We start from the raw sequence: 11002 nt of genomic DNA on the forward strand, positions 1-11002 counted from the left end.
AGCACCGGTGCACAAAGTGGGGGGCGGTTGCAGAGGCCCCGCGCTCTTCCCCAAAGCATTTAAATGCCGGGGGATCGCATGAGGCCTCTGCAACTCACTTACTGGGGTTCAGCCACGTTGCTGTGACGCGTCGCCATGGTGTCATGCGGAGGGACGTCACACGTCAGTTTCCATGGCAACGGGGACACGTAACCCCACGGCGTCATTTGACACCGGCAAACCAGGTACGGGGGGAGCAGACAGGGGGGCGCAGCTCCAAAAGTTTGCGCTCCCCTGCTTTAGAGGACACCCTGTTGCCAATCCTGCAAAAGGAAAAGTGAAAAAAGGAGGAATTTATTTATTTGTTATTTGAAACTAAGTGCATAATAGTAGAAAGAGAAATGTGTAGAAGTGCATATTAGGGCCACAAACTGCATAACATCTTTTTCTCCCTCATCTTCAACATATAACATTGCCGTTGTTTTTGGAGACCTAGCAAAGGCTGAATTTTGATATGCGGTAATATTTTCTTGCTAGACAGAATATTCTTCGCTACACTCATTTTGCCAATTATCTTATGGTTTTATTACTGCACGTTTCTTTAAGGGTATGCACTAATAAACGGAAATAATTGAGTGAGATTTTGTTGCTTTTCAGTAAATGTTTCCCCCCCCCCCCCCCCCTCAACAAACTTGACTTTTCAGTAAATGTTTCCCCCCCCCCCCCCCTCAACAATCCACTTAACTCAAGTTTGTTGAGGGGGGGGGGGGGGGGGAAACATTTACTGAAAAGCAACAAAATCTCACTCAATTATTTCCGTTTATTAGTGCATACCCTTAAAGAAACGTGCAGTAATAAAACCATAAGATAATTGGCAAAATGAGTGTAGCGAAGAATATTCTGTCTAGCAAGAAAATATTACCGCATATCAAAATTCAGCCTTTGCTAGGTCTCCAAAAACAACGGCAATGTTATATGTTGAAGATGAGGGAGAAAAAGATGTTATGCAGTTTGTGGCCCTAATATGCACTTCTACACATTTCTCTTTCTACTATTATGCACTTAGTTTCAAATAACAAATAAATAAATTCCTCCTTTTTTCACTTTTCCTTTTGCAGGATTGGCAACAGGGTGTCCTCTAAAGCAGGGGAGCGCAAACTTTTGGAGCTGCGCCCCCCTGTCTGCTCCCCCCGTACCTGGTTTGCCGGTGTCAAATGACGCCGTGGGGTTACGTGTCCCCGTTGCCATGGAAACTGACGTGTGACGTCCCTCCGCATGACACCATGGCGACGCGTCACAGCAACGTGGCTGAACCCCAGTAAGTGAGTTGCAGAGGCCTCATGCGATCCCCCGGCATTTAAATGCTTTGGGGAAGAGCGCGGGGCCTCTGCAACCGCCCCCCACTTTGTGCACCGGTGCTCTAGAGCTGAACTGTGTTATTTTCAGCACTGGGACCTCACGGGTCCTGAGATACAGGCCTCATGCCTCCCCCGGCATTTAATTTAAAAGTCTTGGGGAACAGCGCAGGGCCTCTAACCTCAGCGCCCCCCTAGAAATTCTTGTGCCCCCCAGTTATAGATGGATAGAATGAAAACAAGATGGCTGCCATCTTTGAACGATGCACAACAAAATATATATTATGTTTTTGCAATACAGCAATTGAACATCTATAATGTAAAAAAGTACAGGTATTGTGAAAAATACATTTTCAAACAGGCGTTTTTTTCCCCCAAGTATGTTTCAATTGCCCATTAGTTCCTTTACTTCCAGACTGGCCTGCAAAGAAAAGTGCACAAGGCACCATGCCACTCGTACAGCAATAGAGGTAGTAACTGAGAAGCTACTTGCTGAAAATACCATTCAATACTCATGGTGAAATGCAATGCCAGGAGAAAAACAAAATATGTTGTGAATGTTTTAGCATTAGAAAGATACAGTTCTTTGCAAGGGAAATATACACCATGACATATTGTCAATACATTAGGAATTAAATAGAAATCGCTGTGATAATCCTGATTAAATGAGTACTTCAGTATTAGGCCATTCCATTTTTATTTGGACTAACAATTGACATTATAAGATAAGCTTTTGAGAGTTCTCGCTCTTCCTCAGGTCCGGCAATACTGATTTACGAAATATTCCAGGAGTTTAACAAATGTAAAAATCCAGTTAATCTAAAACAGAAGATGTGTGGGTGTCATGGCAGGAGATGGTAAATAAACAGACAGAGCAATGGATGGATGAAAGGGATAGTGAAAAATGTTGGAGCATGAAGACCCATACATCCATCAGAAGAGTGAAGGGGGCGTGTGGGGAGAAGGGTTTGAAATACAAAAATGAGCAAAGCGGCAGGGAGAACAATTACAAAAAATGGACGATAATGTGCAAGAAACCCCCATACCAGCATTAAGTCCTCTTGTTTTAGAGGCAATAATACATTGGAAGAGCTAAAAAAATATTATATAATATGTTAAAGGGTAACGGGGCAGATAAGGCCAGAGAGAAAGCCTCAGTTGTACCCAGTTTTTACTCGGAGGTGCAAATAACGCCCGAAACACCACTGATCTAGCAAGAATAGAAAACAATACAGTATTTGCTATACAAAATTAGCAAAGTAATTATGTTTGGAACAGCAGTAACAAAACGAAGACTTATAATATCTTGTACTAATGGAATTTCATAACAAATGACCTAAAATGAGGATTTTCCATTATTGAAAGCAAGATTTAAAAAAAAAAATTTTTTTAATGATATTTAACTTCCAGACCCCCCAAAAAAAATATTTTTCAATCAAGCATCCTTTTCATTTTAATTCACAAAAAAAACACCTGTGAAGTCACACAAATAACATGTTAAAACCAAGAATCTGAAACAGGTACAACCCAAGGAGTGGTTAGGAGAACAGGAAGTCTATTAGTTTAACTTGGTAAAATATGTCCATTCACAACTCAAAGATTGGTTTTGTATCCATGCGAATTTACTACTGCAGTGACACACATTTAAAGAAGGAAACACCTAAGCAAACTTCACAACATAAAAAGCACCAAGCATTGCTCTTAATGTGTGTATACTCTTGTAAAATTCGATTGCCAACTAGATAAAACGTTGCATATATATATAATTATGTGGTTTTGAAATACGAGGGGGAAAAAAAATGAACCATGGTTTGCAAATCCCAATTAAAATCATGTAAAGCTATGCAAATAGAAAAAGAACATTACATACAGGCCATTTAATAGAAAAAACCTACTCGAATAGTAGAGCCCTGGCTGCATGGATTAATCAGCATGTGGAGGGGGTCGGGTTTCGGTTAATAAGTATTTCCAGTGACAGTGTCTTTTATTGCAGTATATATGTAATAATGACTGGGTAACACGTCACTTCAAACTGCAGGATCATCATGTGCCACTGTGACATAGTATTTCCATGCACTTCCTTGCAGTATATTTAGAAACACTTTCTATCTACCTCCAGTACCAATTATTAATACCCCTTCCTTCAGATCATTCGTACATCTGTTTTGATGAATGTAACCAAATGACAAGCGGTCTTCACGACTCCAAAAAGGAGGGGGGGGGGGGGGAGTGAAACCAGGCTATTTTAAATATAAAAAAGGGACAAGCCCTCTGCTCCAATTGCTAGCAGACAATGATAGATGACCAGAAAACAACGAACACGATTTTCCAGTACTAGCAGTTACATTACATTGCCAGACCTTTATGCAAGAAGACTTGCCTAGCAGAGACAGCAGGTATATAATGGCATGGGGAAGCATTTCTGGCAAATGCAATTCTACAAAATATATATATATATATATATATATATATATATATATATATATATATATATATAAATAAAAAAAGGGAAATGCAGAGTATGCTGAAAATAGCGATACATGAAGACAGGCAGGCCGAGATATATGCAATACATTATCTTCTTATATATCAACATAAATTATGAGAGAGACAGAGAGAGAGAGACAGAGAGAGAGAGACAGAGAGAGAGAGACAGAGAGAAAATATCTCTGCTGAGGTACTATCTATATATAACTTCATACATTATCTCTGCTGGGGTACTATAGATGATTTTTTTTAAATGCAATGCTTAAATATTATTCCTGAATATGTACTATATATTGTTTAAATAGCTCTACTGTGTGTGTGTGTGTATATATATATTCTCAGCAGAGATATTTAAGCAATGGAAGAAAAAGGTGACTATATTGTAGGTATAAATAGTAAAATAAATGATAAATGCAGGTGTGAGAGGAGATGGAGGAAAGGGGAGGGCAGTGCCTGTGCCCACCCATTCACACACTGAGGTGCTGACAGTGAATGGAGCGCAGCCCCTGGGAAGGAAAGGGGGGCATGTGGGTGGGTTACCTTGGAGCTCCCGATACGGAATCACAGATGAGTTAGGGTTTCCCGGTGACCGGTGGCTGCTGAGAAGAGCCGGTAGCAGCTGCTGGTGACCGGTGGCAGCTGCTGGTGACCGGTGGCAGCGGCCAAGTCTCCCTCCCTTCGGGTGTTTTTTTTTTTTTTTACCTCTGGAGAGTTTAGGCCCCAAAAGCAGCACCTCTTCCCCCTGCTGTGTGATAATCCTCGGAGTCCCTTCCAACCAAATCCCTCCCCCCCGCACAGAACATGAGTCACATTCCCTGCGCGGCCTCCGCTCTTCCTCTCCCCGCCGCGGGCTGGGGGGCCGCTGACTCGGAGATGGGTCCTCGCAGGGGTCAGAAAGCCTCGTATTTCTGGGTGTGATTTATTTTGACCCCCCCTCCCCTTGTCAGTTTCCTTTCTCTCTATTGTCACTATCACTGGGCTGAGTCCATGGCACACACAACACTGAGAACAACCCAACCTGCTAGGCGGCCGTGGTCCCGCCCCCTTCGGGAGGGGGTGTGAGGTTTGGTTGACGGTAAAGGAAGGGTTCGAAAGGAAAGCCGCGTGCTGATTGGCTGGCGTGGGGAAGCAGCAAACGAGGAGAGAGAGAGGGCTCGAGGAGAGTTCAGCAGGTTAGAGTGAGAGCGCACAGCGCTTGGGGAAGGGGAGATTGGGATTGGACGCTGCGGGAAGTGCCCGTATGTAGGAGGGGGGGAGTGAGGAAGGGGAGGCCGCGCGTGCGGGAATGGGAGGGTGCTGGGAGCAGGCGTGCTGGCTCTGCTACATGCACTCAGTCCCAGGCTCTGCCTGGGGGGTAGCGGCTCAGTGAGTAAAGACACTGTGTGAAAAATTACACCCAGTTTGAAGCCGGGGATCCTGGTTCCATTCCCTGTGACCCTGGGCCACCCCATCTCCCTGTGCCTCAGGCACCAAAAACATACATTGTAAGCTCACCAGGGCAGGGACTATCTCAGTAACAATTCATGTGTGCTATTTACCATGTGCTGTGCCAGGGGTGCGCAAAGTTTTTGTGCTGCGTCCCCCTGTCTTCCCCACTGTATCGCCCGCGTACCCCCCCTACCCCAGTGCTGCATCAAATGATGCTGCAGGGTCACGTCACATGACCTGCCATGTTGCCATGGTGATGCGTCACAGAGCGGCTGAATCTGGGTAAGTAAAGTGTTGCAGAGGCCACGCGATCCCCGGCATTTAATTTAAATGCCGTGGTGAAGAGTGCGGGGCCTCTGCAACAGCCTGCACCCCACCAGCAAAATCTCCCGCCCCCCAGTTTGCGCACCACTGTGCTGTAATTGTGACACGCTTTGTGTCCCATTGGGAGAAAAGCGCTCTATGAAATGGTCATTATGAGGGGGCCTGAGGACTGATGTGTGGGGCACACTGCTGACCAGTCTCTCCTTTGAAGCAGTCCTCAGACATCAATAGCTAAAATAAAAATTAACTTTTTCATCTAGCGCTTTAATACCAATGGGACGCACCATTACTACATAACACGCAGTATGTGTCGATGTATGTAGAATACGCACACTCCCTGCTTACATGTTTATGTTTTGGTGCCTGAGGCACATGGAGATAAAGTTACTTGCCCACGGTCACAAGGATGTGGGCGGGACTACCCTGCTGCAGGGTCAGTGCCTTTACTCTGCCGAGTCGCCTGTGCCCATCATACTCAGCATAGCTCTATTAAATAAACTAAAAGACAAACCCTTGTATTGTGTATGTGCGGGTCACCTGAGATACCCACATGATTCAATGTACATTATGGGTGAGCAACGTTGCCTCTGGTTCCTGACTTTAAACAATGGCGCTGAGTTTGAATCAGGGGAGCATGGTTCAATGCCTAGTGTCAGCTCCTTGTGACTTTGGGCAAGTCACTTTATCTCCCTGTGCCTCGAGCACCAAAAACATAGATTGTAAGCAGGGACGGCTTGATGAAGTCGCAGCGAGCCCTGTGCTCTCCCCCACAACATTTAAACTGCTTGTCGGGGGAGAGTGCAGGGCCTCCTACAGCTCCTCATCTATGGGTATTTTCTCCTTGTGGCAACGCGACACAGCTGGAGGAGATTCAGGAGAAGGTCAAGGTAAGAGGCCCGGCACTGACCCCTCCACCAAGCTCCCAACTGGTCCTGATTGTAAGCTGGGCCTGTGTAAAAATGCCTGTGTGCTGCGTAACGTGCACCATACTGTAATTGTGATTTGTGACATTATTATCATTATTAAATTGATTGAATGCTGGGAAAGCAGTTTGCTCACAGACGCAGGATGTAACACAAGAGTTTTTGTCGAATTTAAGAGTGTACGTACCTGTTTAAATCTTTGCAGTGCTGGGAGTCCAGCGGCACTAGTGGTACGGGGTCTCCGGTACATCTGCATTATATAATCGCTGCAGGCCACGAATGCTTGAAATGGAGGAACTCCACTTTTGTGCGATGGAGCAGTTGGCCCCATCAGTACTTAAAAAAAAACAATTAAGTGCTGAGATTGTACCTGGTACATCATAAAGACCTCTAGCGTGCTGTATAGCAGGGGCGCAAGATTTTTTTTTGGGGGGGGGCGCAGCGGTTGCAGAGGCCCCCACTTTTCCCCAAGGCATTTAAATTAAATGCCGGGGGACCACGTGAGGCCTCTAACTCGCTTACCTTGATTCGGGCGACACGGCGTCATTTGACAGCCGTCCCCATGGCAACGCGGTGTCAAATGACGCCGCAGGGCGACATGACCCAGCTGCGTTATTTGACGCCGGCACAAAGGTATGGGGAGGCGTGAGCACTGGGGGGGAGCAGGCAGGGGGGCTCAGCACCAAAAGTTTGCATACCCCTGCTATTTATGGTACGTCATTAGCTTCGGTGTGCCATATTGGGTGTCATTAGGGCAGTTTTAGGAGTTCACACATTTCCCCCCAGATGTCCGGTGCCCACCGGTTCCCCAGATATTTGTAGCTTGTACTAGTTTTGACAGAAAATATATCGCCTCTGGTGCACAAACTTGGAGGCACCGAACAGAGCCCCGCATTTTTCCCCACGACATCTAAATTGATTTCCAAGGGGAGAGTGTGGGGCCTCTGTAACTGCCTCTTACTTCTATCCGGCTTTTCCTCCTACATCTTCTTATAGCGACATCATGACATCGCAGAGGAGAGGCCGAAGAACAGTGTGCGCGCGATGGAGCACAGGGCGTCGCACGCGCCTGTTGCTGGAGCGATCCGTGGCCTTTGAATTTTCGATAACGCAAGCGACGGGTTGGCGGAGGCGAGGCCGTGATGTCACAAGGCTGATTCGCCCTCATTGGCTGAACTGCTCACGTGACACGTCCGTCGCGCAATAAAGACACATTTTTGGGTTGGCTCAAAATACTGCCGTGCCGTCGCTCTTCATCGCGCTTGTGCTCACTACGGCCGGCGCTATAGAGCTGCTGTACTTTGTTCGCTCTGCGCACACTATAAACGGGGCCTAAGAGGGTGGGGGGTGCAACATAAAGTTTACGCACCCCTGCTCCAGACAAAGGGTGTGCAAACTGGGGGTGCAAGATTTTTCTGGGGGGGGGGCATGGGTGGTTGCAGAGGCCCAGCGCTCTTCCCCAAGGCATTTAAATTAAATGCCGGGGGGCCGCGTGAGGCCTCTGTAACTTCACTTACCAGGATTCAGAGGCTTGGTGTGATGTGTTGCCATGGCGACACTGCGTCAAATGAGGTAAGGGCGCGAGCGTGGGGAGGAAAAGGCAGAGGGGCGCAGCTCAAATAGTTTGCGCACCCCTGCTCTGGACTACAAACACGGCGTGGGGTGACCAATAGAAAGCTGCGGTGTTACCTCCCTTTGACGTTGCAGCTTTTCTTTTGGCCACAAGGCCGAGCCCTGACCCCACTGCCATATTGTATCCGGTGAGTATGTTTACATTAAATTTCCCTCTGACTGTTCATGAACTTTCACAACACATCTACCACCAAGCACTCACTTTTAAAGTGCTCTTTTGATGGTTTCTATAATATTATTTTGACTTTTCTTTATACTGTGGCATTCTGGATAATAAAAATATGTGGTGTGTTTTTTGTCTGCTCGCTGAAGTAATGGTTTTTGATAGCTCTCATAGGCTGGGATTTACTAAGCTCGGAGAAGGGGTATTGGAGCTTGATCCTGCGTTAACGGGCATTGCCTTGAATGGCAGTTAACGCAAGATCGAGTTCCGATACCCATTTTCAGGGCTTAGTGAATCTCCCCCATACACTTTAAAGCAGGGGGTCTCAAACTCCGTCCTCAAGGACCACCAACAGGCTAGCTTTTATGGAAATACCTGCTTCAGCACAGGTGGCTCAATTTGATTTTTTTTTTACAGCATAGAAACAGGTGGTGAACCTTGCTTTTTACAGCTCTGCTGACACCCAGGGGTACGTACCTGTGAAGTAACAGGCGTTACTTCCTTGTTTGTTAAGAGATTTCAATAGGCGTCTAATAGAAAGCCAAAACCAATGACATTGCGGCTTCCTATCGGCCCCTGGAACTTGAGATATTTGGGGGCCATTTTGGATTCCCTGGAATGAGATTTAAAACCGGTAGGTATGGATGATTGCTGCCTTAAATGTAGTTTTTATTTTTTAACGGGGCACCTGCTGGAACGGCTGCTATTCTCCCACTACAGCTTGTAGTTCTTCCTCTGTCGACTTTAAAGGCATGGGAACTGTGTTTGTTTCTTAGGTTCCAATGGCTTGATCATGGGTGTCCTATCTGGATTGTAATTGCTCCAACGCAAGACATTTATATCAGATCTTTTCTGAATTTTGAGACTATATCCCCTGAACACAAATTTCTATTTTGCTTTAGAAAAATATTTCAAAATCCTTGCTAAATAAATGCACCTAGTGACAAATACCTGTGCATCCATAAAACATCGGTTATTCTGAAAGTTAAGGGCTAGAAAATCTTTACTTCTGCTGAGAACACATTCTAATAACATTTATTTTCATGGTTTTAGGTCTAAAATATAACTGTGCTATCATAGAACTCCAAATGCAGTGGATCAGTGTGTAAAAGCTTTGGCCCGTGTGTGTGGGAATGGGAGGGTGTTGTAAGACTGTGAGCAGGTGTGGGTCTCCTACATAAACCCCCCTAAGCTGAGCCTGGGTGTATGAGAGAGGTGTGGCTCAGTGGGTAAAGACACTAACTCCTAAACAATGACACTGAGTTTGAAGCAGATAAACCTGGTTGAATTCCCGGTGTGAGTCTTGTGACCTTGGGCAAGTCACTTTATCTCCCTGTGCGTCAGGCACCAAAAACGTAGATCGTAAGTTCATCTGGGCAGGGCCTGTGTCTGTAACATTCCTACGTGCTGCGTACTATACTGTAATTGGGGAGTGCTATATGAAATAGTTTATTGTTATGACATAATGTCAGATAACATTTAAACAATCTTCCTCCTAAGGCTGTGCTTAGTGCCGGTGTGTCAACAAATGCATTGTCGCTGTCGTCGCTTATAGGGCACGCGACAAAGCGACAGCGCTACCAAAAATCTGGTAGTCACTCTTGATTTTTTTTTTTTCAGCGACGGTCTCCCCTTGTGGCCAATCGGAGAGCTTCTCCGTGCCTCTGGCTTCCCCCATTCTGATGTCACGGGCCTTGTAGCCAGCGACGTCGCCTAAATTTAAATTAAAACTGCGATGCGACCGATGACGTCACCCGTCGCCATTGCGATAGTTGTGATTTAAATTTAGGCGACGTCGCTGGCTACAAGTCCAGTGACGTCAGAAAGTAGAAAGACAGTATAAGCGCAGCCTAAGGCAGTGCGTATAGTGGCGACATGGCGGGTGACGTCACCCGTCGCCACAGGCGAAAGTTATATTTCGCTTGGCGGCGGTGTCGCGGGTTTCCTGGCTTTTGATTTGTTCAGGGGCTGTCACATGAGGCGACAGCCCATGAAAAGTCAAATATTGCCGGCTACCAGTTTTCGCGACACCTCCGTTGCATTGTCGACGTCGCCGGCACTATAAGCGCTCGCCGCGGCGGCAATGCATTTGTTTTCGGGCGACGTCGCGTCGCCGGCACTATAAGCGCGGCCTAAGTCACAAAAATGACACTAGTTACAACTGAACATGTAACATTACTGGGGGGCTGCTATTTGCAAATGTAAACAATCACTCAATGTGAAAAAGGACTGGGGAAAAAAACATTTATATAGCAAATATATAAGGGCATATCAGTGGTGTACCTCAATACATGTTGAAAAGTTGATGTGTGCCAAGTTTAATCATCAATATGTGTCATTCAAAGGCTTGATGTTTTGAAAAGTGCCTCATTGCTTAAAACCCATAGACATGTTGAAGTATCACACACGTGTGTGTGTGTGTGTGTGTGTGTGTGTGTGTGTGTGTACTTGTCAATCAGGATTGGTTGAGTCATTATTAGGCAATTAATGAGTGAAGCCTTATTTAATGAGGCAGAAAAGGGTGTGAGGGACTGCTGTGTGGCAATGATATTCAGCATGAGCAAGACATTGACCGTAACTTGGGCCACGTGTGAAATTGAGAGAAAAAAAATATCTAATCCGATTTTTAAACTGTGGCAAAAAAATATATACAGTATATGCAAAAATTATCACATCTGCTTTATATTGGGCTTTAATGTTTGAAGAACCGG

At 45.8% G+C, this 11002-nt stretch overlaps 1 protein-coding gene across 3 annotated transcripts in view; it reads right to left on the minus strand.

Annotated features, from left to right (window-relative positions):
* The window catches only part of PPP2R5E (protein phosphatase 2 regulatory subunit B'epsilon), a 67997-nt gene extending 62981 nt beyond the window's left edge, over positions 1 to 5016 (minus strand). For 2 of the 3 annotated variants that reach the window (XM_075614863.1, XM_075614865.1), the window contains exon 1: positions 4362 to 5016. The gene's annotated coding sequence lies outside the window, so the exon portion shown is untranslated. The remainder of the gene's footprint in view (positions 1 to 4361) is intronic. The other variant, XM_075614862.1, reaches the window with a different exon arrangement.
* Between the last annotated feature and the right edge of the window lie 5986 nt (positions 5017 to 11002).

This window comes from Ascaphus truei, chromosome 9, assembly GCF_040206685.1.
Source record: "Ascaphus truei isolate aAscTru1 chromosome 9, aAscTru1.hap1, whole genome shotgun sequence".
NCBI lineage: Eukaryota > Metazoa > Chordata > Amphibia > Anura > Ascaphidae > Ascaphus > Ascaphus truei.